The following is a 24,358-nucleotide window of genomic DNA, read 5'->3' as shown; positions in this document are numbered from 1 at the left end:
TGAGTGAGCATTCAATCTAAAGACCCCTGTGAGTGTGCATTCAATGTAAAGACCCCTGTGAGTGAGCATTCAATGTAAAGACCCCTGTGAGTGAGCATTCAATGTAAAGACCCCTGTGAGTGAGCTCCTCCCTTCTGGGCATAGGTGGCATATTCAGTTTTCACTGAGAGGTCACTTTAAATGGATCTGATAATTAAAGAATCCAGGCTTATAGTAATTGCCTGCACACCATTAGGATATTATCAGAATACTTATGCATAGCAACAGTCTGTGTGCAAAAAAGCTCATGTGTCACATGTCTAATGCCGTGTTCACACATTGTAAAAAAAAAAATGTTTTTGTTTTACTTCTATATTTTCAACCATTTACAGCTGACTAATATGGACACTGTCAGATACAAAAACTTTTTATATGTTGTACATCTTGGCAAAACGTTAGCCTTTCTAATATACTTCATAAGAAAATGTTATTTCCTTTTTATAGAAATCATGGCTTTGTCCAAACTGAAGCACAAGCATGGACAAAGTCTAGTAAGTGAGGGTGGGCTAGCACTCCTCTGTACTCTCCCCTGTCTGATACTACAGGAGAGAGCACAGAGGAGCACTATCAGACATGATCGAGCACAGAGGAGTAATATCAGACAGGAGAGAGCACAGAGGAGTCCTATCAGACATGAGCGAGCACAGAAGAGTCCTATCAGACAGGAGAGAACACAGAGGAGTCCTATCAGACAGGAGAGAGCACAGAGGAGTCCTATCAGACATGAGCGAGCACAGAGGAATGCTATCAGACAGGAGAGAGCACAGAGGAGTACTATCAGACAAGGGAGAGCAAAAAGGAGTGCTATCAGACAGGAGAGAGCACAAAAGAGTCCTATCAGACAGGAGAGAGCACAGAGGAGTCCTATCAGACATGAGCGAGCACAGAGGAGTGCTATCAGACAGGAGAGAGCACAGAGGAGTGCTATCAGACAGGAGAGAGCACAGAGGATTCCTATCAGACAGGAGAGAGCACAGAGGAGTCCTATCAGACAGGAGAGAGCACAGAGGAGTCCTATCAGACAGGAGAGAGCACAGAGGAGTCCTATCAAACAGGAGAGAGCACAGAGGAGTACTATCAGACAGGAGAGAGCACAGAGGAGTCCTATCAGACAGGAGAGAGCACAGAGGAGTCCTATCAGACTGGAGAGAGCACAGAGGAGTCCTATCAGACAGGAGAGAGCACAGAGGAGTCCTATCAGACAGGAGAGAGCACAGAGGAGCACTATCAGACAGGAGAGAGCACAGAGGAGCACTATCAGACAGGAGAGAGCACAGAGGAGTGCTACCAGACAGGAGAGAGTACAGGGGAGTCCTATCAGACAGGAGAGAGCACAGAGGAGTCCTATCAGACAGGAGAGAGCACAGAGGAGTCCTATCAGACAGGAGAGAGCACAGATGAGCACTATCAGACAGGAGAGAGCACAGAGGAGCACTATCAGACAGGAGGGAGCACTATCAGACAGGAGAGAGCACAGAGGAGTGCTGTCAGATAGGAAAGAACACAGAGGAGTGCTACCAGACAAGAGAGAGCACAGAGGAGTCCTATAAGACAGGAGAGAGCACAGAGGAGTCCTATCAGACAGGAGAGAGCACAGAGGAGTCCTATCAGACAGGGGAGTGTACAGAGGAGTCCTATCAGACAGGGGAGTGTACAGACGAGTCCTATCAATCAGACAGGGGAGTGTACAGAGGAGTCCTATCAGACAGCGTAGTGTACAGAGGAGTGATATCAGACAGGGGAGTGTACAGAGTAGTCCTATCAGACAGGGGAGTGTACAGAGGAGTCCTATCAGATAGGGGAGTGTACAGAGGAGTCCTATCACACAGGGGAGTGTACAGAGGAGTCCTATCAGACAGGAGAGAGAACAGAGGAGTACTATCAGACAGGGGAGTGTACAGAGGAGTCCTATCAGATAGGGTAGTGTACAGAGGATTCCTATCAGACAGGGGAGTGTACAGAGGAGTGATATCAGACAGGAGAGAGCACAGAGGAGTCCTATCAGACAGGGGAGTGTACAGAGGAGTGATATCAGACAGGGGAGTGTACAGAGGAGTCCTATAAGACAGGGGAGTGTACAGAGGAGTCCTATCAGACAGGGGAGTGTACAGAGGAGTCCTATCAGACAGGGGAGTGTACAGAGGAGTCCTATCAGACAGGGGAGTGTACAGAGGAGTCCTATCAGACAGGATAGTGTACAGAGGAGTCCTATCAGACAGGAGAGAGCACAGAGGAGTGATATCAGACAGGAGAGAGCACAGAGGAGTCCTATCAGACAGGAGAGAACACAGAGGAGTGATATCAGACAGGGGAGTGTACAGAGGAGTGATATCAGACAGGAGAGAGCACAGAGGAGTCCTATCAGACAGGGTAGTGTACAGAGGAGTGATATCAGACAGGGGAGTGTACAGAGGAGTGATATCAGACAGGGGAGTGTACAGAGGAGGGATATCAGACAGGGGAGAGTGCAGAGGAGTGATATCAGACAGGAGAGAGCACAGAGGAGTGATATCAGACAGTGGAGTGTACAGAGGAGTGATATCAGACAGGAGAGAGCACAGAGGAGTCCTATCAGACAGGAGAGAGCACAGAGGAGTCCTATCAGACAGGAGAGAGCACAGAGGAGTCCTATCAGACAGGACAGAGCACATAGGAGTGATATCAGACAGGAGAGAGCACAGAGGAGTCCTATCAGACAGGAGAGAACACAGAGGAGTGATATCAGACAGGGGAGAGTGCAGAGGAGTCCTATCAGACAGGGGAGTGTACAGAGGAGTGATATCAGACAGGGTAGAGTACAGAGGAGTCCTATCAGACAGGGGAGTGTACAGAGGAGTGCTGGCCCACCCTCACTTACTAGACTTCGTCCATGCTTGTGCTTCAGCTTGGACACAGCCATGATTTCTATAATAAGGAAATACATTTTTTATTACGTATATTAGAAAAGTTAATGTTTTTCCAAGATGAACAACATATAAAAACTTTTTGAATCTGACAGTGCCCATTTAAAGCAAAAGTTGGTGTTTTTTTTACGGCTGACAAAACAGTCGGTTTACAGTGTGTGAACACGGCCTAAAGGTGCACAAGTGAATATTTCTCAAGTCTGCATGTAAAAGCCTAAAGTTTATGTTAAAGGACATCTGTAGGATAAGGGATAAGTTATAGATAGTGAGGGGTCCCAGAGCTGAGGCCCCTTGGAATCTCCCGGATGGGGCCACGGCAATATGCTGGAAATTGGGCGTTCCGTCACCTCATGATGCGGCGGCCGATGTACCCCATAGAGATACATTGAGGGGGCGTGTCTGCCACGGCTTTCTGCTGGGGACCACACTGCACTTCCTACAGACTGCCGCAGCCCCATCCAGGAGATTGTGGGGGTCCCCGGCGCTCGGACCCCTGCGATCTATAACTAGGATAGGGGATAAGTTCTGTCGCACTACAGATGTCCTTTATTTGCAGAGATTTCTTTGATCTTGCGTCTTTCAGTTCCTTCCTCCAGGCAGTGTACGCAGTTTCCTCTTTTTCTTATTGTTTATACCGATTCTGTTGTTACTGTAATGGGGACCCCAATTCTACATTCCCAAATAAGAAAAGCAGGTTTATACATTGCACTCAGTATACAATACGTCTGGAAAGTTTTCAAACCCTTTCACTTTTGTCACATTTTGTAATTCTGCCCCTAATATTGATGGAGTGAAAACAGAATTATACTAAATTAATTAAGGAAAACTCAACGCTGGCATGTACAAATGTGTTCAGACCCTTTGCTATGACACGTGACATTTATCTCTGGCTCCTCCCATTTCTCCTGATCATCTCTAAGATGTTTCTCCACCCTGATCAGAGACACCGGTGGTAAATTCATCTGATTGGACAAGACACCGCCCTGTCTATATAAGGTCTCACAGCTGGCAATGTATATCAGAGCAAAGACCATGAGGGGGAAAGAACTGCCTGTAGAGCTCAGACACAGCCCCGTGTATATATAAGATCTCACAGCTGACAATGTATATCAGAGCAGACACCATGTGGGGGAAAGAACTGCCTGTAGAGCTCAGATACAGCCCTGTCTATATAAGGTCTCACAGCTGGCAATGTATATCAGAGCAGACACCATGTGGGGGAAAGAACTGCCTGTAGAGCTCAGACACAGCCCTGTCTATATAAGGTCTCACAGCTGGCAATGTATATCAGAGCAGACACCATGTGGGGGAGAGAACTGCCTGTAGAGCTCAGACACAGCCCTGTCTATATAAGGTCTCACAGCTGACAATGTATATCAGAGCAAACACCATGAGGAGGAAAGAACTGCCTGTAGAGCTCGGACACAGCCCTGTCTATATAAGGTCTCACAGCTGACAATGTATATCAGAGCAAACACCATGAGGAGGAAAGAACTGCCTGTAGAGCTCAGACACAGCCCTGTCTATATAAGGTCTCACAGCTGACAATGTATATTAGAGCAAACACAATGAGGAGGAAAGAACTGCCTGTAGAGCTCAGACACAGTCCTGTCTGTATAAGATCTCACAGTTGACAATGTATATCAGAGCCTACACCATGAGAAGGAAAGAGCTGACTGTAGAGCTTAGAGACAGGATTCTGTGGTGCCGCAGATCAGAAAAAAGAGACAAAAATATTTCTGCTTCACTGAAAGTTTCCAATAGCAAAATGGCCTCCATAATTCTTACATGGAAGAAGAAGGAAAAACCAGGACTCTTCCTAGAGCTGGTGTCTCACAGAACTTAGTAATCAGGGAGAAGGGCTTTGGGAAGAGCGCTCCAAAGATGTACTGATATAAATTGGAGGAATAAAAAGTTCCACAGGTTTTTTCGTCACAGGCCGTCACAAGTAATCACAGTTTCAGGCGTGTGAAAAGGAAGTCCATTTATTCAATAGCCATTACAAACAAACGCGTTTTGAGGCCTAAACAAGCCTCTTTCTCAATGTTAAAATTGGCATGTGCAAGCAGTGCAAACAGTGGAGTTTATAAAAGGAAAAGGGCGTAAAAAGATAATGGATTGCAGCAGGGCTGACGTCAGGGCTTCTGCTGGGAGCGCAGAGCACTGATGTGCAGTGTAAACAGTGAGCCACGTGTTTCATTCATTCATGAGAAGCTACGTATGTAAGAGAATCTTGTAATGCTGACAAGCCCTTCATCTACTGCCACAGCATTAGGCGCTGTGTACTATAGGGCTTCTACATTGCTTTGGTCTGTTTAGCTGCCTCCTAACACTATCTGTGAGGATGACAGCTGGCGGGGATAGCGGCAGTGCGTGTGTAAGCGCTGGTCTGCTGGTGATATAGGTTGCTAGGGACGCTGTGAGTCGCGCATGCGCGTGGTGTTTGTCTGTGCTGTCAGTGAACGGGGATCGCGGCAGCGCGTATGTAAGTGCTGGTCCGCTGCTGAAATGGGTACAATAGTAAAAATAAGTGAATAATCATGGTTGGTTCTGGCTAAATGTGTATGATGGTGAAACAATAAATTGGGGGCTGTAATTAAAGGGGTAATCCGTCCCTAGACATCTTATCCCCTATCCAAAGGACAGGAGATAAGATGTCAGATCGTGGGGTCCCGCCGCTGGGGACCCCCGGTATCTCAGTTGCAGCACCCACTTGTTGCAGCTTCCAGAAGCGCTGGAGGCTTCGGCTCCCGACCACGGTGACGTGAGATCATGACGTCACAACTCCGCCCCCGTGTAACGCCCCGCCCCTCAATGCAAGTCTATGGGAGGGGGCGTGGGTCGGGAGGCGTTAGGATGAGAGCCTCCACTGCTGCCGGAAGCCGCAACAGGTGGGTGCTGCAGCCGAGATCCCCAGCGGCAGGACTCCCGCGATCTGACATCTTATCCCCTGTCCTTTGGATAGAGGATAAGATGTCTAGGGGCGGAGTACCCCTTTAAGGGCAAATGCAGGCTTATGTGCAATGCATGTCAACATATAGTGATTGTCACTTATTAGTAAAAAGAGACACAGAATATATAATATAAAGTATATTACTATACTAATAAAACCATACTGGGTATAAAAATAAATAAATGTTAAATATAAAATGCTAATGGAATACATGATCTGTTCAATAAAAAGAAAGGGGGGGGGTAAAGAAAAGAATTTGGAGAAGAATTTAAAATTCAGTGTCATTGCGTGCTAGCAGATCACCATCACTATCCAGACTACTATCCCATGAGAAGCTCTGCTTTGTTTTTTCAGAAAAGTTTGCTTAAAGGGGCACTCCGGGGCTTAGACATCTTATCCCCTATCCAAAGGATAGGGGAATAAGATGCCTGATCGCGGGGGTCTTGCACGCCACACCCCATTAAAATCAGTCCACGGAGCATGTTCGCTCCGGGTCTTATTACCGTCGTTCACGGGGACGGAGCTTTGTGACGTCATGGCTCCGCCCCTCAATGCAAACCTATGGGAGGGGGCGTGACAGCTGTCTACCCCAGTAGGACGTCATGCTCCGCCCCCTCAATGCAAGCCTATGGGAGGGGGCGTGAACGCCCCCTCCCATGGGCTTGCATTGAGGGGGCGGAGCGTGACATCACACGGGGGCGGAGCCGTGACATCACAATTCTCCAGCCCCGTGATTGACAGTTATCAGACCTAGAGCGAACACGCTCCAGGGACTGATTTTACCGGGTGCTGCGTGCAAGATCACGGGGGTCCCCAGCGGCGGGACCCCCGCGATCAGGCATCTTATCCCCTATCCAAAGTATAAGATGTCTAAGCACCGGAGAACCCCTTTAAAGAAAGTTAAAGCATACTCAGAAGACCCTTGGTAGGGGCAGTTTCTTTTCAAAGGGAAATCTAATATTCCTATAAAGCAGAAGGAGTGGAGCCTAAAAGATAAAGTATAACTGGGCTTCGCCCTTTAGTGGGTCGTCTTCCAACAATGCCTACAGAGACGACTGTCAATCACTTATTAGGACAGCCCACTGGACTCCTAATCCCAGAACTAGCCAGGATTTAAATCAATAAGTTACACTTATTTTGTGGGACTAATTGTACTTCATAATGACACCTTTCATTTTACTAAAATATGTATAATGTAATAAAAAAATAAAAAAAAATAACACAATTTTGGAATTTTTAGGGTTTTAGTTTATAGGCAGTGCACATCAATGACTACAATACCAAATTTATTTAGCTTTTCTTTTATTTTACTACTTCAAAAAGCAAGTAATAAAATTAGCCATATTTTTCTGTCTACGAGGCTGTGAGAGGACAACTTTTTTAGTGTTTGCCGGGATCGGTGTGGGTCCGACAGCTGACATGCTGCATTAACAAAAATGTTGCCAAGAGTCAAGGTGGGAATCAATCTAAGTAACCCTTTAGTAAAGTAGATCATTGTATTTGTGAATTCATTACAAATGAATGTGGCATGACCATCTTCATTACGTGTCAGAAAATGTAAAAATTTAGACCTTTTCAAAAAAGTTATAAGATTTTTTATTTTCCATTTTTTTTTTTTATACAAGAGCGGCATGCATTCACCATACTTTACCACAAACATTAAACACAATATGCCATGAAAAATATGAAGTTCTTAAAGTTATCATAACATAATGTAGGACAAGGACTTGGTCCTAAATCATTTCACCACCAAATTTATGGCGAAACCAGAAAAAAATAAATATTTGTGGGGCAAAATTGGAAAAAAAACACTGTTTTGTAAATTTTGGGGGCTTCCGATTCTATGCAGTGCACTTTTCGGTAAAAATTACACCATATTTTTATTCTGTAGGTCCCAATTTATATAGATTTTATTTTACCACTAAAAAAAATTAACCAAAATTAGTATTAGTAAAATTAACATTTTTTTCCGTATACGGGCGATATAAGTTTTTATCGTTACCATTTTTGTTTTGATGGGGCTTTTTGATCTTTTTTTTATACATTTTTTTTGGGTATACAAAGTGACCAAAAATACGCAATTTTGGAATTCGGAATTTTTTTTATGTGTACGCCATTGTCCGTGCGGTTTAATTAACATTATATTTTTATAGTTTGGACATTTACGCACGCGGCAATACCCCACATATGTTTATTTTTGTTTTTATATATATATATATATATATATATATATATATATATATATATAATCCCAAAATAAAGCAGCACTACTTATCCAGTCCAACCAAAAAATTGGTGCCAGCGTCCCAAAGGACTTGATCAGAGTCCATCCAAGATAAAAACCAGATACAGGAGCAGCACTCCAACAAAATAAGTGATTTAATATCTCATGTCAGCATTACAACGTTTCAGCTCCTCCTGGAGCCTTTTTCAAGCATGAAAAATGCATGCTTGAAAAAGGCTCCAGGAGGAGCTGAAACGTTGTAATGCTGACATGAGATATTAAATCACTTATTTTGTTGGAGTGCTGCTCCTGTATCTGGTTTTTATATATATATATATATTTTTTTTTATTTTTTATTTTTTTATTTTTATGGGAAAAGGGGTGATGCAAACTTTTATTACTGAAGGGGTTAAATCACATTTATTAACTTTTTTTTACACTTTTTTTTTTGTCCCCATAGTGGTCGCTTACATACAATACGAAGATTGCATACACTGAACAATACTATGCCATACCATAGCATTGATCAGTCTTATCTGTGCTCGATTGCCTGGATCTCAGATTTGGAGCAATGGAGCGACGAACTGACAGCGTTAAGGAAGGTAAGCACCCTCCCAGCTGTTCGGGACACCGCGATTTCCCCACGGCGGTCCAGAACAGCTCCGCTGAGCAGACCGTCAGTGATTTCTGCCAGTTTAGACCCCACGATCAACTTTGACAGTGGCATCTAAAGGGTTAATACCGGACATCAGCCCGATCGGCGATGTCCGGTATTAGCCGCGTGTCCTGGTTGCTGATAGCAACCGGGAACTGCCAGGTATGAAGCTCGCTCAGCTTCTGGTCATCCGTGGTCATTAAGGAGTTAAAGAGGTACTCTGCCCTTAGACATCTTATCCCCTATTACACCCAAGAAAAAGGTACCAGAGTTACACTTTATAATCAGACATAAAGAAACTTTATTGTAGTAAATGCACATACATTTAAAAACACTCTAAAAATAGAATCATATAGGCACTTCAAGATGAAGAATACAGAGAATAAGGAGTTAATGGGTACAATTAAAATGCAGTAATACAGAGCATGAAGTATACAATTGCACAATCCCAATAAATAGACAATAGTAAAGACTAGAATAACAATATAGGATCGGGGAATGTGCATTGTAACAGCTCATAACAATAAAGTATAGAAGATCAGAACTCTGCAATATACCTGCCACGTACCCAAGTGGACACCAGAGCACCTACACCCCACAAAGGATAAGGGATAAGATGTCTCATCATGGGGGTCCCGCCGCTTGGGACCCCGTGATCTTTGCTCCGTGACGGATGACTGGCGATGGGGGGCAGAGTCTCATGATGTTACTATCACGCCCCGCTCATGATGTCACTGCTATGCCCCCTCAATGGAAGTCTATAGGAGGGGGAGTGATGGCTGTTTCACCCCCTCCCTTGAACTTGCATTAAGGGGTCGTGGGCGTGACGCCACAAGCAGGGCGTGGCTGTGATGTCACAAGCCTCCTGCGATGCACCCGACGCTCTAAGCGAACCCCGGGTGCATCAAGGAGATCGCGGGGGGTCCCCAGCGGCAGGACCCCCGTGATCAGACATCTTATCCCCTATCCCTTTGGATAGGGGATAAGATGCCTAGAGGCGGAGTACCCCTTTAAGGCCAACATTAGCCTAATCCTTAAAGAATTAGGATGTGACATCACGCCACGCCCCCTCCATTCATGTCTATGGGAGGGGGCGTGACGTCCCGTCCTCAGTCCCGGAAACCTGGAGGTTTCCGAAACTGGAGATTCAGCACCCGCATAGAAAGTGGGTGGTGCAGGGAGATCGCGGGGGGTCTCAGCAGCCGGCCCCCCAAGATCAGACATCTTATCCCCTATCCTTTGGATAGGGGATAAAATGTTTTTGCCCAGAATACCCCTTTAAAGAATGCCTTCCCTTAATTCCTGGTCAAGTATTGTAATTTATGGACTGTGATGCCCACTGGTCCCTTTACTAGATGGGATGCAAGTTATTTTAAGTGAGTTTCAGAATGTATAATTTGGGCGTCATTTAAAGAAAATCTGTCAGCTGCAATTCATGTTCCAAACTGCTGAGACTGTTTGATACTGTTCAGAAAAGGAGACATCTGGTTCCTTTTTATATAATCTGCCTGTGCTAACATAACATAGAAAGATGCTTTAAAGGGGTTCTCCACCATAAGGTGATTTTAGCACTTACTTGCCAGACAGTAATGGACATGATTAGGAAGGATCCGTGCTTGTCTTTGGGCTAAATGGCTATGTTGTGAGTCCACCATATCACTCTGGCTATATTTATGTGAACTGGCTATTTCCTGTTGGAGTTCGTTCTCCTAAACTACAAGTCCCATAGTTCCTTGTTTGTAAGTCTTAGGTTACTTTTCTCCCTCCCGCACAGCCACCCCACCCATTGAAACACACCTGTGATCCCTTCAATGCAATTGACCAGTTTTTTCTCACCAAGGTGCCTCCAGCTGTTGCAAAATTAGAATTCATGCAGAATGATCTCCCTCCCACCCAGCGGTCACTCCACCTATTAACCCCTTAAGGACCAGGCCCATTTTGGCCTTAAGGACCAGATCAATTTTATTTTAGCATTTTCGTTTTTTTCCGCCTCGCCTTCTAAAAATCATAACTCTTTTATATTTCCATCCACAGACCCATATAAGGGCTTGTTTTTTGCGTCACCAATTTTCCTTTGTAATTATATTTTACCGTAAAATGTACTGTGCAACCAAAAAAATATTATTTATGATGGAAAATTGAAAAGAAAACCGCAATTTAGCAAATTTTGGAAGGTTTTGTTTTCATGCTGTACACTTTCCGGTAAAAATGACGTTTCCTTTATTCTGTGGGTCAATACGATTAAATTGATCCCCATGTTATATTCTTTTCTATAATTGTACCGCTTAAAAAAAATCTCAAACCATTTTAACAAAATGTATGTTTGAAATTGCCCTATTTTGACCACCTATAACTTTCTCATTTATCCGTATATGGGGCGGTATGAGGGCTCATTTTTTGCGCCATGATCTGTAGTTTTTATCAGTACCACTTTTGCTTACAATTTACTTTTTATACCTTTTTGATACATTTTTTTTTTGGAATAAAATGTGACAAAAAAAGCAGCAATTTTGAACTTTTTTTTATTTTTTAAGTTTACACCGTTCACCATACGGGATTATTAACAATATATTTTAATAGTTCAGACTTTTACACATGCAGCGATACCAAATATGTGTATAATTTTTTATTTATTTTTTTACGCTTTTTTAAGGGTAAAATGGGAAAAACTGACGTTTTACTTTTTTATTGGGGGAGGGGATTTTTCCATTTTTTTTTATTTTTTTATTTTACATTTTCTACTTTTTTTTTTTTTAACACTTTTTATGTCCCCATTGGGGACTATTCATAGCAATTAGTTGATTCCTAATACTGTTCAGTGCTATGTATGGGACATAGCACTGATCAGTATTATCTGTGATCTTCTACTCTGGTCTGCTTGATCTGGTCTGCCGGAGCCAGGTGAGGGGACCTCCGGCCACCATGCTGGATGATCGGATCCCCACGGCAGCGCTGCGGGCAATCCGATCATCCATTCAAAGTACCGCACTGCCGCAGATGCCGTGATCTGTATTGTTCACGGCATCTGAGGGGTTTATGGCAGACATCCGCGCGATCGCGGATGTCCGCCATTACTGGCGGGTCCTTGGCATTCATAGAGGCGCGTAAATATACGTCATGGTAGTTAAGTACCACGTTACCATGACATACATTTACGTCCATTGTTGTTAAGGGGTTAAAGCAGATAGGCTTCCTCTGAACACCTGACTAGTGATGTAATGTCTCGGGCCGCACTGCAACCTGAAAACACCTGGGACGACCAGGATCACACACAGGTACAGACACTATTTTATGAACTACACCAACTTTACAGCCCCTGTAGCATAGTCAAATAAAAAAATAAAATAAAAAACAGAATAGCCCTTTAATTCTCTGGTTCAAAGAGGCGTTCCCGAGCCCCTGAAGTGCTGAGAGCTGGAATGCCTCTTTGCTCCCTCTCCAGTCCCTGTCCCTGCTTTATTGAGCTGGAAGCCAAGCCCTGTTTCCAAATCTCACCCCAGTGCACAATTTGTATGCATCGCGCAGGTGTAAGATTTGGAACGGCTCAGCTTCCAGCTGTCAATCAGTGATTAGAGGGGGAGGCAGATGGTGCTGCAGCCAAGGACTTAGGAACGCCTCTTCAAGTCTTTGCACTAGAGAATAAAAGCATTATTCTACATTAACTAGATATATGACAGTACCATGTGTCTCTTTGCCCTAACAGCATTTAACAAGGTCAGCAGTTTGGAATGTGAAATTGTCTAAGATAAAATGCCATTTTGCAGGTCCATGACAAATCCGAATCTAAAGGGGTTATCCAGGAAAAAACTTTTTTTTTTATATATAATCTGGCTCCAGAAAGTTAAACAGATTTGTTTATTACTTCTATTAAAAAAAAAATCTTAATCCTTTCAGTATTTATGAGCTACTGAAGTTGAGTTGTTCTTTTCTGTCTAAGTGCTCTCTGATGACACGTGTCTCGGGAACTTTCCAGAGTAAACCCCCATAGCAAACCTCTTCTACTCTGTGCAGTTCCCGAGACAAGCAGAGAGCACTGTTGTCAGACAGAAAAGAACAACTCAACTTCAGCAGCTGATAATTATTGGAAGGATTAAGATTTTTTTTATAGAAGTAATTTACAAATCTGTTTAACTTTCTGGAGCCAGTTCATATATATATATAAAAAATAAAAAAAGTTTTTTTCCTGGAATAGCCCTTTATTTGTTCTAGTACACTTTTCGAAAATAAAGAATTCTATAACTAAAGATACTAAAGAAGTACCCAAATACATTACAGTACCAAAATACTACCACCATAGTGGCCAAAAGAGTGTGCATTATTATGTCTTGCTTATTATAATTACTACCATACAGATCCTCCTAAAATCTTGCCATTATGCATTCCCATTTTTTTTTAATCCTCACCACATAATGATTCCCTAATACCACCATTATTATACATTGCTTTTTAATATTACTACCATACAGTGCTTTAAATGGGCACTGTCATGAATGACAACTTTTGGTATGTCTGAATGTTTGTCCCTGACCAATGACTAGTAGAAGCCAGGAGAGGTGCGCACTTATCTCGTTCTCTCCCGACTCGGTGTCACCGACCTGAACGGCCTCATAATGTAAATCTACAGTCATGGCCGTAAATGTTGGCCCCCCTGACATTTCTCTATAAAATGAAGTATTTCTCACAGGAAAGGATTGCAGTAACACAGGTTTTGCTATACACATGTTTATTCCCTTTGTGTGTATTGGAACTAAACCAAAAAAGGGAGGAAAAAAAGCAAATTGGACATAATGTCACCAAACTCCAAAAATGGTCCGGACACAATTATTGTCACCCTTTCAAAATTGTAGAAAAATAAGATTGTTTAAAGCATGTGATGCTCCTTTATACTCACCTGGGGCAAGTAACAGGTGTGGGCAATATAAAAACCACACCTGAAAGCAGATAAAAAGGAGAGAAGTTCACTTAGTCTTTGCATTGTGTGTCTGTGTGTGTCACACTAAGCATGGACAACAGAAAGAGGAGAAGAGAACTGTCTGAGGACTTGAGAACCAAAATTGTGGAAAAATATCAACAATCTCAAGGTTACAAGTCCATATCCAGAGATCTAGATTTGTCCTTGTCCACAGTGCACAACATTATCAAGAAGTTTACAATCCATGGCACTGTAGCTGATCTCCCTGGGCATGGACGGAAGAGAAAAATTAATTAAAGGTATCACCGCAGGATAGTCCGGATGGTGGATAAGCTGCCCCTAACAAGTTCCAAAGATATACAAGCTGTCCTGCAGGCTCAGGGAGCATCCACGGGACGCCACCTCACGAAGCAGCATTATGAAAACGCATTCAGGTACAGATGAGAGGTGGTTTGTGGGGTGTGTGTTCATGTGTCCTGGTATTCATGTTGATAAATCTGGTATTATTATGTTATAACTGCTATTGCCCAGGGGAGTAACCATTGTTCCTCCCATAGAGGCCTATATACCATATTCATCTGTGTACCCACGCCGCATCACCGGTGACTTACCATCAGTGTGCACTCTAATATTGCAGTTTCACCTGATACTTACCTGTAGTTACAATGTACACCCCGCTTTTTACTTGTACTAATATTTGATCAATTTACCCATATCCTCAACTCCTGCTTTTCATCTACCTGTGTATTCCGTTGTACCTCACTATTATATGTTTTTTACTTGTTTTTATGCTATTTTTGTAAACAATAAAGATTAACATTTTTCAATATGTCTTTGATATGTTTGAGTATGTCTTATGGTCAATAATGTTGGTGTAGATATGTATATATGGACCATGTAAGCTAGGCTCTCAGATAGCCAAGAATTGTTTGGATAACAGTCAGGAACCTGCAGCCAAATACAACAGTGGCCTCCAAACGAGTCTGAACCTATCACTCACTGCTTCTTAGTACATACAGTATGGGCTGTATGAGCATGAATCAGGGATAAGTATGGCCTGGTCAGAGGGATCTAGATCTCTGGAGAAGCATACCCCAGGTCTGATGGATCCAGGTCTCTGGAGAAGCATACCCCAGGTCTGATGGATCCAGATCTCTGGAGAAACCTACCCCAGGTCTGATGGGTCCAGGTCTCTGGAGAAACATACCCCAGGTCTGATGGATCTAGATCTCTGGAGAGACATACCCCAGGTCTGATGGATCCAGATCTCTGGAGAAACCTACCCCAGGTCTGATGGATCCAGGTCTCTGGAGAAACATACCCCAGGTCTGATGGATCTAGATCTCTGGAGAGACATACCCCAGGTCTGATGGATCTAGATCTCTGGAGAGACATACCCCAGGTCTGATGGATCCAGATCTCTGGAGAAACCTACCCCAGGTCTGATGGATCCAGGTCTCTGGAGAAACATACCCCAGATCTGATGGATCCAGATCTCTGGAGAAGCATACCTCAGATCTGATGGATGCAGATCTCTGGAGAAGCATACCCCAGGTCTAATGGATCCAGGTCTCTGGAGAAGCATACCCCAGGTCTGATGGATGCAGATCTCTGGAGAAGCATACCCCAGGTCTGATGGATCAAGGTCTCTGGAGAAGCATACCCCAGGTCTGATGGATCAAGATCTCTGGAGAAACATACCCCAGGTCTGATGGATCCAGGTCTCAGGAGAAACATACCCCAGATCTCATGGATCCAGATCTCTGGAGAAGCATACCCCAGGTCTGATGGATGCAGATCTCTGGAGAAGCATACCCCAGGTCTGATGGATCCAGATCTCTGGAGAAGCATACCCCAGGTCTGATGGATGCAGATCTCTGGAGAAGCATACCCCAGGTCTGATGGATCAAGGTGTCTGGAGAAGCATACCCCAGGTCTGATGGATCAAGATCTCTGGAGAAACATACCCCAGGTCTGATGGATCCAGGTCTCAGGAGAAACATACCCCAGGTCTGATGGATCCAGATCTCTGGAGAAGCATACCCCAGGTCTGATGGATGCAGATCTCTGGAGAAGCATACCCCAGGTCTGATGGATCCAGGTCTCTGGAGAAGCATACCCCAGGTCTGATGGATGCAGATCTCTGGAGAAGCATCGCCCAGGTCTGATGGATCCAGGTCTCTGGAGAAGCATACCCCAGGTCTGATGGATCCAGATCTCTGGAGAAACATACCCCAGGTCTGATGGATCCAGATCTCTGAAGAAACATACCCCAGGTCTGATGGATCCAGATCTCTGGAGAAACATACCCCAGGTCTGATGGATCCAGATCTCAGGAGAAGCATACCCCAGGTCTGATGGATCAAGATCTCTGGAGAAACATACCCCAGGTCTGATGGATCCAGGTCTCAGGAGAAACATACCCCAGGTCTGATGGATCCAGATCTCTGGAGAAGCATACCCCAGGTCTGATGGATGCAGATCTCTGGAGAAGCATACCCCAGGTCTGATGGATCCAGGTCTCTGGAGAAGCATACCCCAGGTCTGATGGATGCAGATCTCTGGAGAAGCATCGCCCAGGTCTGATGGATCCAGGTCTCTGGAAAAGCATACCCCAGGTCTGATGGATCCAGATCTCTGGAGAAACATACCCCAGGTCTGATGGATCCAGATCTCTGGAGAAGCATACCCCAGGTCTGATGGATCCAGATTTCTGGAGAAACATGGGCTGGTCAGATAGATCCAAATCTCTGTGGCACCATGCTAATCGGGGGAGCAGAATTTGGCACAAGCGGCAAGAATTGATGACTAGTGTTGAATGGCATAGTCCATATTCGAATTTGCGATATTTGTCAAATATACGGAGCAATATTCCTCATATATTCGTAAAATTCATATATCCGCAGCCTTTTTTTGCTATACGCCATAAAATTTGCATGCGCATTCGCCATAAAATTTGCATGCGCAATATCACATGATCTTCAGCAAACATGATCATTCTCATTGGCCCACAAGCTAAAAGAAGGGAGGGATCAATATGCATGAAAATTCGCACATGCAAATTTCCGGGCACCCGCCAGTATGACACAGTAACTAGTATTGGAGCCTTGTTGACACCACAAGCTGGAAGCAGGGAGGGATGGACACTGTGATGTGTACTGTGAAAACAAAAATGTGAATATTCGTGCCCAACACTATTGATGACCCCTTCCTGTCAGGTGTAAATTCACCATCCGCGAGAGTCACATAGTTATAGATTTGGTTCCAGGAATATGAAAATGAGTTTTCCTTCTATGTCATTTACAATCTCCAAATCTTAATTCTAAAGACATCTCTAGGACAGAACGGGCTATTTAGAGCGTGTCAGAACCTCAATCTGATAGATGGTGAGAACTGTGTGACATTATTCCTGCAGAACAGCTTCAACACCTTGTGGAATATACTGGTTCTGAAGGCGGAAGAAGATCCACTACAGAACTAGATGGATGTCTCTACTACAGTTGCCATTCAGTATATAAACACACTAGACATGTACACATACACCATAATACCCCCTTAGGCTATGTTCATACTACGGGATGTCCACACGGAAAATTCTGCAGTCTGCGGGTGCTGGCACAATGGGGGAGATTTATCATTGCTTTTAGAGCATTTTTTTTTGTCTATGTTTTGGCGCAGTTCAGGCGCAAGCAGCATATTTAGCGAGTTTTATGCGCCTTTTGATATAGACAGTTTCTCTCTTTTTACCTGCCCGTAGAACTTTTTCTTTTTGACCATGCAGTGGTCACGTATTTATCATTTGTGACTTTTGTGAAAAGTTGCTATTTTGTCCGCAAAGGTACTTTTTTAGGCACAAAGCTACACCACCTACCAGTAGGCGTGAGAATCCCTTCTACCTTCCGCAATTCAACCTTTAACCTCTTGTGGACAACAGCATCCCACTCCCCTTCTATGACACGCGCTCAGGAGTTGAGCGCGGGTCATAGCTGGGTGGTCCTGGCGGTTTTCTGCCACCAGGACCCATCTCTAATGCCAGACATCACCGATCACGGTGATGCCCGGCTTTAACCCTTTAGACAGCGCAATCAAATTTGATTGTAGCGTCTGAAATGCAAAAAAACCCAACCTGCCAAATTCAGGACCCGGGAAAGTGTCTACTTCCCTCCCTCACAAGCGTCTAGAAAAAGGTAGAGCTTTTCCCGCCACAGCAGAGCTACGCAAAATTCATCATCCTGCTGCACCTTCTTGATAAATAAGATGCACGCCAGTCAAACCCACTGCCCAAATAAATGTGGGAAAATAGCGCTACCGTAGACATTATTTGATAAATCTGGGCCAATGTGTCTGTGCTAGGAACGCACAGGAAAGCATTGTCTTATAGCAGTCCGCAGAATGAATGAACAGGTTCATTCTTTTTGCAGACAAGGAATTCGAAATTTCCATGCTGGAAACATCTGGCATGGAAATTCCACTGCGTGCACAGCAGAATCTTTTTGAATTCAACTGGACTCTGCTGCTTCGGAATTTCCATGCAGAATTCCAGAGGGAAATTCCTCACGAAAATTCTGTGATGTGAACATTGTCATTTTTGCACCTTCTTTTTTTCCTCCTCCCCCTCTAATATTCATAATGCTTTACATTTCTACCTACGGACCCATATGAGGTCTTGTTTTTTGCGCCATCAATTGTACTTTGTAATGACATCAATAATTTTATAACAAAATCTGCAAAACAAAAATTTTTTTATTGTGTGTTGAAATAAAAAAAAATGCCATTCTGTTACTTTTGTGGGCTTCCATTTCTATGCAGTGCACTTTTAGAAAAAATGGAACATTATCATTATTAGTGAGGTCCATACAATTACAACGATACTCAATTTATATAGGTTTTATTTTGTTTTACTACTTTAAATTTTTTTTACTTTTTGTACAAAAATGAGTATGCTTGAAATTGCCCTCATCTGACTTCTACAACACTTTTATTTTTCTGTATATGGGGATGTATCAGGGTAATTATTTGAGGAGGGAGCTGTAGTTTTTATCGATACCATTTTTTGTTGTGATGGGACTTTTATTAGGTAGGCGCTTACTTCACATTTATTACTTGCGATGCAGGTAAGGGCCCTCCCGCCATCCTCTCAGCTGATTGGGAAACTGCGTTTACATGGCTGGGGTCCCAATCAGCCCGACTGAGCAGCAGGGATAACATTTTTATCATTTGATTCAGCTTTGATTAATAGCCATCAGAACCATCCTGCTATGACACGCGCTCAACTCCTGAGCACACATCATAGAACGGGAGCATGCACAGGACGTACGTATACTCAAGTAATCATCTAATTTACACAAAACATCATATACACAGCACAGAGACACACACAACAAAACCTTATGATATGTGCAACCTATGCATCTGCACACTGATTCTGCCATCTACTATTGGAGCACACTGCCATCTACTATTGGAGCACACTGCCATCTACTATTGGAGCCCACTGCCATCTACTATTGGAGCCCACTGCCATCTACTATTGGAGCACACTGCCATCCACTATTGGAGCCCACTGCCATCTACTATTGGATCCCACTGCCATCTACTATTGGAGCACACTGCCATCTACTATTGGAGCACACTGCCATCCACTATTGGAGCCCACTGCCATCTACTATTGGATCCCACTGCCATCTACTATTGGAGCACACTGCCATCTACTATTGGAGCCCACTGCCATCTACTATTGGAGCACACTGCCATCTACTATTGGAGCACACTGCCATCTACTGTTGGAGCCCACTGCCATCTACTATTGGAGCCCACTGCCATCTACTATTGGAGACCGCTTCCATCTACTATTGGTTGGAGCCCACTGCCATCTACTATTGGAGCACCCTGCCATCGACTATTGGAGCACACTGCCATCTACTATTGGAGCCCACTGCCATCTACTATTGGACCTCGCTGCCATCTACTGTTGGAGCGCACTGCCATCTACTATTGGAGCCCACTGCCATCTACTATTGGAGCCCACTGCCATCTACTATTGGATCCCACTGCCATCTACTATTGGAGCACACTGCCATCTACTATTGGAGCACACTGCCATCTACTGTAGGAGCCCACTGCCATCTACTATTGGAGCCCACTGCCATCTACTATTGGAGCACACTGCCATCTACTATTGGAGCCCACTGCCATCTACTATTGGAGCACACTGCCATCTACTGTTGGAGCCCACTGCCATCTACTATTGGAGCCCACTGCCATCTACTATTGGAGCACACTGCCATCTACTATTGGAGCACACTGCCATCTACTATTGGAGCACACTGCCATCTACTAATGGAGCCCACTGCCATCTACAAATGGAGCCCACTGCCATCTACTGTTGGAGCACACTGCCATCTTCTGTTGGAGCCCACTGCCATCTACTATTGGAGCACACTGCCATCTACTATTGGACCTCGCTGCCATCTACTATTGGAGCACACTGCCATCTACTATTGGAGTACACTGCCATCTATTATTGGAGCCCACTGCCATCTACTATTGGATCCCACTGCCATCTACTATTGGAGCCCACTGCCATCTACTGTTGGAGTACACTGCCATCTGTTATTGGAGCCCACTGCCATCTACTATTGGATCCCACTGCCATCTACTATTGGAGCACACTGCCATCTACTATTGGAGCACACTGCCATCTACTATTGATCCCACTGCCATCTACTATTGGATCCCACTGCCATCTACTATTGGATCCCACTGCCATATACTATTAGAGCCCACTGCCATCTACTATTGGAGCCCACTGCCATCTACTATTGGAGCAAATTGCCATCTACTATTGACCTCACTGCCATCTATTATTGGAGCCCACTGCCATCTACTATTGGAGCACACTGCCATCTACTATTGGAGCCCACTGCCATCTACTATTGGAGCCCACTGCCATCTACTATTGGAGCACACTGCCATCGACTATTGGAGCACACTGCCATCTACTATTGGAGCACACTAACATCTACTATTGGAGCACACTGCCATCTACTATTGGAGCACACTGCCATCTACTATTGGAGCACACTGCCATCTAGTGTTGGACCTCGCTGCCATCTACTATTGGAGCACACTGCCATCTACTGTTGGAGTACACTGCCATCTACTATTGGAGCCCATTGCCATCTACTATTGGAGCCCACTGCCATCTACTATTGGAGCACACTGCCATCAACTATTGGAGCCCACTGCCATCTACTATTGGAGCCCACTGCCATCTACTATTGGAGCCCACTGCCATCTACTATTGGAGCCCACTGCCATCTACTATTGGAGCCCACTGCCATCTACTATTGGAGCCCACTGCCATCTACTATTGGAACACACTGCTCTCTACTATTGGAGCACACTGCCATCTACTGTTGGAGCACACTGCCATCTACTATTGGAGCCCACTGCCATCTACTATTGGAGCCCACTGCCATCTACTATTGGAGCATGCTGCCATCTACTATTGGAGCACACTGCCATCTACTATTGGAGCCCACTGCCATCTACTATTGGAGCACACTGCCAGCTACTATTGGAGCACACTGCCATCTACTATTGGAGCCCACTGCCATCTACTATTGGAGCACACTGCCAGCTACTATTGGAGCACACTGCCATCTACTATTGGAGCACACTGCCAGCTACTATTGGAGCACACTGCCATCTACTATTGGAGCACACTGCCAGCTACTATTGGAGCCCACTGCCATCTACTATTGGAGCCCACTGCCATCTACTATTGGAGCACACTGCCATCTACTATTGGAGCACACTGCCATCTACTATTGGAGCACACTGCCATCAACTATTGGAGCACACTGCCATCTACTATTGGAGCACACTGCCGTCTACTATTGGATCCCACTGCCATCTACTATTGGAGCACACTGCCATCTACTATTGGAGCACACTGCCATCTACTGTAGGAGCCCACTGCCATCTACTATTGGAGCCCACTGCCATCTACTATTGGAGCACACTGCCATCTACTATTGGAGCCCACTGCCATCTACTATTGCAGCACACTGCCATCTACTGTTGGAGCCCACTGCCATCTACTATTGGAGCCCACTGCCATCTACTATTGGAGCACACTGCCATCTACTATTGGAGCACACTGCCATCTACTATTGGAGCACACTGCCATCTACTAATGGAGCCCACTGCCATCTACAAATGGAGCCCACTGCCATCTACTGTTGGAGCACACTGCCATCTTCTGTTGGAGCCCACTGCCATCTACTATTGGAGCACACTGCCATCTACTATTGGACCTCGCTGCCATCTACTATTGGAGCACACTGCCATCTACTATTGGAGTACACTGCCATCTATTATTGGAGCCCACTGCCATCTACTATTGGATCCCACTTCCATCTACTATTGGAGCCCACTGCCATCTACTGTTGGAGTACACTGCCATCTGTTATTGGAGCCCACTGCCATCTACTATTGGATCCCACTGCTATCTACTATTGGAGCAAACTGCCATCTACTATTGGAGCACACTGCCATCTACTATTGATCCCACTGCCATCTACTATTGGATCCCACTGCCATCTACTATTGGATCCCACTGCCATCTACTATTAGAGCCCACTGCCATCTACTATTGGAGCCCACTGCCATCTACTATTGGAGCAAATTGTCATCTACTATTGACCTCACTGCCATCTATTATTGGAGCCCACTGCCATCTACTATTGGAGCACACTGCCATCTACTATTGGAGCCCACTGCCATCTACTATTGGAGCCCACTGCCATCTACTATTGGAGCACACTGCCATCGACTATTGGAGCACACTGCCATCTACTATTGGAGCACACTAACATCTACTATTGGAGCACACTGCCATCTACTATTGGAGCACACTGCCATCTAGTGTTGGACCTCGCTGCCATCTACTATTGGAGCACACTGCCATCTACTGTTGGAGTACACTGCCATCTACTATTGGAGCCCATTGCCATCTACTATTGGAGCCCACTGCCATCTACTATTGGAGCACACTGCCATCAACTATTGGAGCCCACTGCCATCTACTATTGGAGCCCACTGCCATCTACTATTGGAGCCCACTGCCATCTACTATTGGAGCCCACTGCCATCTACTATTGGAGCCCACTGCCATCTACTATTGGATCACGCTGCTATCTACTATTGGAGCCCACTGCCATCTACTATTGGAACACACTGCTCTCTACTATTGGAGCACACTGCCATCTACTGTTGGAGCACACTGCCATCTACTATTGGAGCCCACTGCCATCTACTATTGGAGCCCACTGCCATCTACTATTGGAGCATGCTGCCATCTACTATTGGAGCACACTGCCATCTACTATTGGACCCCACTGCCATCTACTATTGGAGCACACTGCCATCTACTATTGATCCCACTGCCATCTACTATTGGACCTCGCTGCCATCTACTATTGGATCCCACTGCCATCTACTATTAGAGCCCACTGCCATCTACTATTGGAGCCCACTGCCATCTACTATTGGAGCAAATTGCCATCTACTATTGACCTCACTGCCATCTATTATTGGAGCACACTGCCATCTACTATTGGAGCACACTTCCATCTACTATTGGAGCCCACTGCCATCTACTATTGGAGCCCACTGCCATGTATTATTGGAGCACACTGCCATCTACTATTGGAGCACACTGCCATCTACTATTGGAGCCCACTGCCATCTACTATTGGAGCCCACTGCCATCTACTATTGGAGCACACTGCCATCGACTATTGGAGCACACTGCCATCTACTATTGGAGCACACTAACATCTACTATTGGAGCACACTGCCATCTACTGTTGGAGTACACTGCCATCTACTATTGGAGCCCATTGCCATCTACTATTGGAGCCCATTGCCATCTACTATTGGAGCCCACTGCCATCTACTATTGGAGCACACTGCCATCAACTATTGGAGCCCACTGCCATCTACTATTGGAGCCCACTGCCATCTACTATTGGAGCCCACTGCCATCTACTATTGGAGCCCACTGCCATCTACTATTGGAGCCCACTGCCATCTACTATTGGATCACGCTGCTATCTACTATTGGAGCCCACTGCCATCTACTATTGGAGCACACTGCTCTCTACTATTGAAGCACACTGCCATCTACTGTTGGAGCACACTGCCATCTACTATTGGAGCCCACTGCCATCTACTATTGGAGCCCACTGCCATCTACTATTGGAGCACACTGCCATCTACTATTGGAGCCCACTGCCATCTACTATTGGAGCCTACTGCCATCTACTATTGGAGCCCACAGCCATCTACTATTGGAGCCCACTGCCATCTACTATTGGAGTCCACTGCCATCTACTATTGGAGCCCACTGTCATCTACTATTGGAGCCCACTGCCATCTACTATTGGAGCACACTGCCAGCTACTATTGGAGCACACTGCCATCTACTATTGGAGCCCACTGCCATCTACTATTGGAGCACACTGCCAGCTACTATTGGAGCACACTGCCATCTACTATTGGAGCACACTGCCAGCTACTATTGGAGCACACTGCCATCTACTATTGGAGCACACTGCCAGCTACTATTGGAGCCCACTGCCATCTACTATTGGAGCCCACTGCC

General features: G+C 45.0%; 1 protein-coding gene across 1 annotated transcript in view; it reads right to left on the bottom strand.

The window, feature by feature from the left end:
* Nucleotides 1-24,358, bottom strand: part of LOC130367534 (erythropoietin-like) — a 125,141-nt gene that overhangs the window by 32,828 nt on the left and 67,955 nt on the right. The gene's annotated exons all lie outside the window — the stretch shown is intronic.

The sequence above is a fragment of the Hyla sarda genome, chromosome 4 (assembly GCF_029499605.1).
Source record: "Hyla sarda isolate aHylSar1 chromosome 4, aHylSar1.hap1, whole genome shotgun sequence".
NCBI lineage: Eukaryota > Metazoa > Chordata > Amphibia > Anura > Hylidae > Hyla > Hyla sarda.
The sequence above is the reverse complement of the archived record's forward strand: the minus strand, read 5'-3'. Positions and strand labels throughout refer to the sequence as shown.